The sequence below is a fragment of the Bubalus kerabau genome, chromosome 12 (assembly GCF_029407905.1).
Source record: "Bubalus kerabau isolate K-KA32 ecotype Philippines breed swamp buffalo chromosome 12, PCC_UOA_SB_1v2, whole genome shotgun sequence".
Classification (NCBI taxonomy): domain Eukaryota; kingdom Metazoa; phylum Chordata; class Mammalia; order Artiodactyla; family Bovidae; genus Bubalus; species Bubalus kerabau.
This window is the reverse complement of record NC_073635.1, coordinates 89,257,328-89,263,467: the sequence shown is the minus strand read 5'-3', so window position 1 is coordinate 89,263,467 and position 6,140 is coordinate 89,257,328. Positions and strand designations below refer to the sequence as shown.

Here is a 6,140-nt window from a genome sequence, read left to right as displayed (position 1 = left end):
CCTGGAGTCTGTCTAACGGGAACCCAGGGCCCAGCCCAGAGGAGGCAGTCCTGCTGGGGGCTGCATCCCTGTGTCCTTGCCGGATTTCCTCCGGCTGCTGAAACAAAGTATCACAAGCCTGCCCTGGAAACAGCTGAAGTCTGTCCCCACACTCCCTGGAGTGGGAGGTCTGAGATCCAGGCGTTTGCAGGCCCTCTCCCCCTGCAGCCCACGCAGAGGGCCCTCCCCGCGTCTCTGGCTTCGGGGGTCGCCAGCATTCCTGACCTGAGATGGCGTCACTCCAGCCCCCGCCTCTGGCATCACGTGGCTCCTCGGCTCTGCGTCTTGGGGGCCAGATTCTCCTCTTGAACAAGCACACGCCTTGTCCAGGGTCAGCCCTGCCCCTGCTTCTCCAGAACGACCTCCTCTGACCTGCTAGCAGTCACATCAAGCATCGCCCTGTCTCCAAGCCGGGTCACCGTCGGAGGTCTGGGGAGCTCGGGCTTCCGCCTGTCTTTCTGAGAGACACAGTTTAACCCAAAGCAGCAGCTTAGCTGCAGGCCCTGGTCCTCGCTTCGAGTGGGGCGGGTCCCTGTCCTGCTGGGCCCGCTCCGACGGGCTCTGAACGTCCAGTGCCGACGACGGTGGCAGGCCCGCAGGGCACCATGAACTCGGGCCGAGAGGTGACCCCGAGCACACAGCCCACGGGCACCCCCCAGGAAAGCCTTGTAGAGCTGAAGTTCTCAACCTCAGTGAACTTCGGAATCCCCACGGCCTCCCAGGGAACAGCACAGCGATGAGGGCTCATGTGAGGAGACAGCAGATGGCCATCCTTCTCCCCTTGGACGCCCCCTAAAACCCTTGCGCTCAGGCGGAACCCCAGTAGGGTCCTCAGGATTCTGGGAGGGCTCATCCCTTCCTTGACTCTGGATTAGGAGAGTATTACCCCCCATCGCCAGTAGGGGGCTCAAGAAGCTGCCTTGGGAGTCACAGTATTTGTGGAGGTTGGCTGGTTTGGGGGGTTCTCAAACATCGCCCCATGTTAGAATCATCAGCGGGGCTTTTACAAGATGCTACCACCTGTGCACCCTACACTTTTAGTATTTTCACTCTCATCAAACAGCAGTTGTTAAGATTTGTCTGTCATATAAGTGCTGGACCAAGTCCCACTGACAGTAACACTTGAGGATGCTTCGACTGAAATACTGCAGCTTAAACACAACTTCCGGTCCCACCACTCCATGGGAAACAGATGGGGAAACAGTGGAAACAGTGTCAGACTTTATTTTGGGGGGCTCCAAAATCACTGCAGATGGTGATTGCAGCCATGAAATTAAAAGACGCTTACTCCTTGGAAGGAAAGTTATGACCAACCTAGACAGCATATTAAAAAGCAGAGACATTACTTTGCCAAAAAAGGTCCGTCTAGTCAGGGCTATGGTTTTTCCAGTGGTCATGTATGGATGTGAGAGCTGGACTGTGAAGAAAGCTGAGTGCCAACGAATTGATGCTTTTGAACTATGGTGTTGGAGAAGACTCTTGAGAGTCCCTTGGACTGCAAGGAGATCCAACCAGTCCATTCTAAAGGAGATCAGCCCTGGGTGTTCATTGGAAGGACTGATGTTGAAGCTGAAACTCGAGTACTTTGGCCACCTGATGTGGAGAGCTGACTCATTTGAAGAGACTCTAATCCTGGGAAAGATTGAGGACAGGAGGAGAAGGGAACAGAGGATGAGATGGCTGAATGGCATCACTGACTCAATGGACATGAGTTTGAGTAAACTCCAGGAGTTGGTGATTGACAGGGAAGTTTGGCGTGTGGCAGTCCATGGGGTCGCAAACTTTCACTTTCATCAAGAGGCTTTTTCGTTCCTCTTCACTCTCTGCCATAAGGGTGGTGTCATCTGCATATCTGAGGTTATTGATATTTCTCCCGGCAATCTTGATTCCAGCTTGTGCTTCTTCCAGCCCAGCATTTCTCATGATGTACTCTGCATATAAGTTAAATAAGCAGGGTGACAATATACAGCCTTGACATACTCCTTTTCCTATTTGGAACCAGTCTGTTGTTCCATGTCCAGTTCTAACTGTTGCTTCCTGACCTGCATATAGGTTTCTCAAGAGGCAGGTCAGGTGGTCTGGTATTCCCATCTCTTGAAGAATTTTCCACAGTTTATTGTGATCCACACAGTCAAAGGCTTTGGCATAGTCAATAAAGCAGAAATAGATGTTTTTCTGGAACTCTCTTGCTTTTTCCATGATCCAGCGGATATTGGCAATTTGATCTCTGGTTCCTCTGCCTTTTCTAAAACCAGCTTGAACATATGGAAGTTCACAGTTCAGTATTGCTGAAGCCTGGCTTGGAGAATTTTGATCATTACTTTACTAGCATGTGAGATGAGTGCAATTGTGCGGTAGTTTGAGCATTCTTTGGCATTGCCTTTCTTTGGGATTGGAGGGAAAACTGACCTTTTCCAGTCCTGTGGCCACTGCTGAGTTTTCCAAATTTGCTGGCATATTGAGTGCAGCATTTTCACAGCATCATCTTTCAGGATTTGAAAGAGCTCAACTGGCATTCCATCACCTCCGCTAGCTTTGTTTGTAGTGATGCTTTCTAAGGCCCACTTGACTTCACATTGCAGGATGTCTGGCTCTAGGTGACAAATAGAACAACAAAAATAGAACCCCACTATATCAGTTGCCTGCTTCTTAAAACCTAAGACTCAGACAGTGGTAAGCAATTTTTAAAAATTAACTTCAGGTTATAAATAGTTTATCACAGTTCCCATGAATTATTTGAGATCCATGTTAATATTTACTCAAGTAGCTTGAAGAATTAGTTGCTTAACCACTAAAACTGGATCTTTCATAGAAATGTTTGTCCAAAGAGGCAATAAAGAGAACTTGTTCTTCTAAATAATGAAAGACAGTTGGAATGCAGACCTGAGTGAGCGTCTCTCCTCGCTGGTTCTCAGATATGGTTCTAAATGATTAGTGCCTGGAAAGAAGATTTCTGGTTCTGTCCTGTAATATACTGGCCCGTGGTCAGTTGGAGCCAGAGAAACAGAGAATTAAGTCAAACAAGAGACACAGGAGAGAGGGCAACCAGGACCCGAAATATGATCAGCTAGTATCTGAAAGTGCTTGAGAGCCACGCTGCACATCGGTCACTGAGCATAAACGACGAATGTCTCAAGGTGGACTCTGAGCGGCCCAGCACCTTCCTTTAAGGACGGGTGACAGTCAACAGCACGGCCCCTCCGGCTCCGGTGGGTCACGCGGCAGGGAAGCACTGTTTCCAGGTTCCCGTCTGTTCCCCTCGCAGCCCAAACTGAGGTAAGTATGTGGGGAAAGGAAAGCCCGTTTCTTTCCCATGGGTGGAATAAAGAAAGTATCACCTTAGTCCGTTTAGGTGGCTGTAACAGAATACTACAGGCTGGGTGGCTTGTAAACAACAGAAACCTGTGTCTCCCAGTTCTGGAGGCTGGAAGGCCAAGCTGAAGTTGCTGGCAGCTTCAGTGTCTGGGCTGCGTCCTCAGCTGGGGACGGGGCACAAGAGCTCTGGGGTGCCGGGTCACTTTCATAAGGTGCTGATCACATTCACGAGGGTTCCACCCTTACGACACAATCACCTTCCAAATGTCTCACCTCCTAACGCCATCACTGTGGGGTGAGGATTTCAACACGGGAATATGGGGCGAGGGACACAAATATTCAGTCCCTGGCGAGTATGTATCTGTAAGCCTTGGAAATGAGAAGTAACGCATGCGATAGAGTGCGGGCACCTGGGCCTGTTTCCTACGGGAAATGCTGCGACTCCAGCCTTCCCATCTCTTCAGGCACAGTCTGGACCAGGCGCGCCTGCAGAGAGAGTCTTCTGGGCAGACTCTAAGCAAGATCTCTGTGGGGTCTGACCGAACCCACCGGGCCCCACCGAGGGATGAAGGTTACTGTGGACTGGGATGCCTGAGATCCAGCCGATGGAGCACGAAGGCTTTCTGGAACTTCCTTCACCTGGTTAAAGGGTTAAAGACAGCACTTCCTTCTCTCATGGGGGGAGGAGGCTGACTCCTCACAAGGGGATGGGAAATTGCCCAGGGAAATATCATACCAGCTGCCACACCTCCCAGGTATTCCCCTGAAGGCCCATTTGTCTCCTTGTAGGAGCTCTTTCTGCCCCCCTTTCCCCTGTAGCCAGCTGTCCAGGGGGCGTCTGCGTCTGAACGCAGTCAGATGGGTGTGAGTAAAATGTGCTTTCTTTCCTCCTGTTATTCTGTCTCCTGTTAATTTTTCTCCTGTTAATTTTTCAGGCCCCCCCACGGACTCAACAGTCCAGATTCCAAGGGGGCATTCTGGGGTCTTATAACTCGCCCCACATGTGCTGCCCCACCTCCACCCACAGATGGGATCTTCCCTATAAAGTCTCCAAGCCTCTTGGTGATGCAATCTGAGAAATTTACAGAAACTAGGAAATCTTGAGATAAGGATTTCTCAAGGTTGCTTAAGAGCTCCAGCTCCAGAGGTGGCTTAAAACCCTGTGATGGATTTCATGCAGCACAAATACAGTCATTGTTTCTTCTTTATTTTTCAAAGCATCAGAAATTCTGGAGTCTTTAAAAAGATGTTTTTACACGCCTACTCTTGGCGGGATTTAGGTATGACTCCAGTGGGTCAACTCTGTTTCAAGGAAATTAGGCAACTTTACATGTCACAGAAGCTTCAGGGCATGAAGACTTAGGGATATTTCGCAAGCATATGGTGAGTTTATTTAAAAACCAAACTCCTGTGATCAAGGGTGGATCCTGGGGAGGCCCTGTAGTCAGGAAGATGGGGAGGCCACAGGGAGAGATTTGCACAAAGAAGGAAGTGAGAAACAGGGTAAAGGCTATGAAGGCACTGGAAGACTGAGTGACCGTTATATGGGTCACTGGCGACGGGCGACCGCAGTTTCAGGGAGGCTGGCGGGGCAGGCTTCCTGGAGGAAGTGACACCGCTCAGCACTGAGGGGCTCTGCAACCCTGGAGAGGTCAGAGGGGAAAGGGCAGCTGCCCAGGGAGGAGGAGGGATGTGCCCGAGCAGGATCCCGGAAGATAGAGTTGAGTGTCCAGCGGGATGAGAAAATGAGACATGGGCATGGCGGGAAGTGGAATATCTCCAAGGGGGCGCATCCACAAGAGACCAGGAAAAGTGACGCTTCCCCAGAAATGAGAAACCCTCTCCTCCGAGACGCGGACGAACAGTTAAGACCGAAGAGGTGATGGTGGACCGATGAGTGTGATCAGGAAAAGCCTTCCACGTACAGAGTCTTAACAATGTCCAAAAAGCTGATCACTTACTGACAAATCGAAAGCAGTGAATGTAAGGTTCCTGTTCCCTCTGGATGGGGAAGTTTACATGGTTTCGCAAGAGGACGCAGAGCTGTTAAACCCAAATGTTAGGTTAGCTGGGAAGGGGCGAGCAATGTCCAAACGCAGACTGATCACCAGCCTGGGGCGATGTCAGAGGGGCCACAGGCGTGCTGAGCACACAGGGCCCGGCCTCTGGGTGGCGGGGCTGGCCCATCTGCGATTAGACACCAGGCAGGAGTGAGGTCTGCCCCGGTGTCAGCCGAGCGCAGGGGCCTCAGACTTGAGCTACTTGGACTCACCTGGGGGCTTGGGAGAACCCCAGTTCTGGGCCATCCAGCGTTTCCGGGTCAGTGGGGGTGGGCTGGGGTCGGAGATTTCCCGCATCTAGGTGCCAGGTGCTTTGAGGTCTGGGGCCTGGTCCGAGGGTCACCCATCCTGTGATCAGCTCCTAGGACCTGCCTAGGACCGCAGGGGACAGCCAGATGCTAAGGACCCCAGGCCTGAGGAGAGGAGGAGAGGGATCCCAGGGCCAGGAGCGCCGGGTGAACCGTCTGTTCAGAGAGAAGACGGACTTCCCTGTCTGAGCAGAGAGGGAGGTGCGGTGGGAACCAGGGGACCGCTGAGCTCAGGACACCGATACACACACCTGCACTCACACCCACAGCTGCATACACACCTGCACCCACACCCACACCTGAATTCACACTCACACCCACACCTACAGCCACACCTGCACTCACACGCAGACCTGAATTCACACCAACTCTCACTCCCACACCTACGGGCAGGCCCACTGCCCCAGGGCAGCAGAGG

The 6,140-nt window shown here is 51.9% G+C and overlaps 1 long non-coding RNA gene across 1 annotated transcript; it reads left to right on the top strand.

The window, feature by feature from the left end:
- The first annotated feature begins 4,003 nt into the window (after nucleotides 1-4,003).
- On the top strand, nucleotides 4,004-5,882 carry LOC129624207 (uncharacterized). The gene is made up of 3 exons (XR_008700828.1): nucleotides 4,004-4,109; nucleotides 4,573-4,737; nucleotides 5,773-5,882. It is a non-coding gene; the product is annotated as an uncharacterized LOC129624207 (long non-coding RNA).
- The last annotated feature ends 258 nt before the right edge of the window (nucleotides 5,883-6,140 follow it).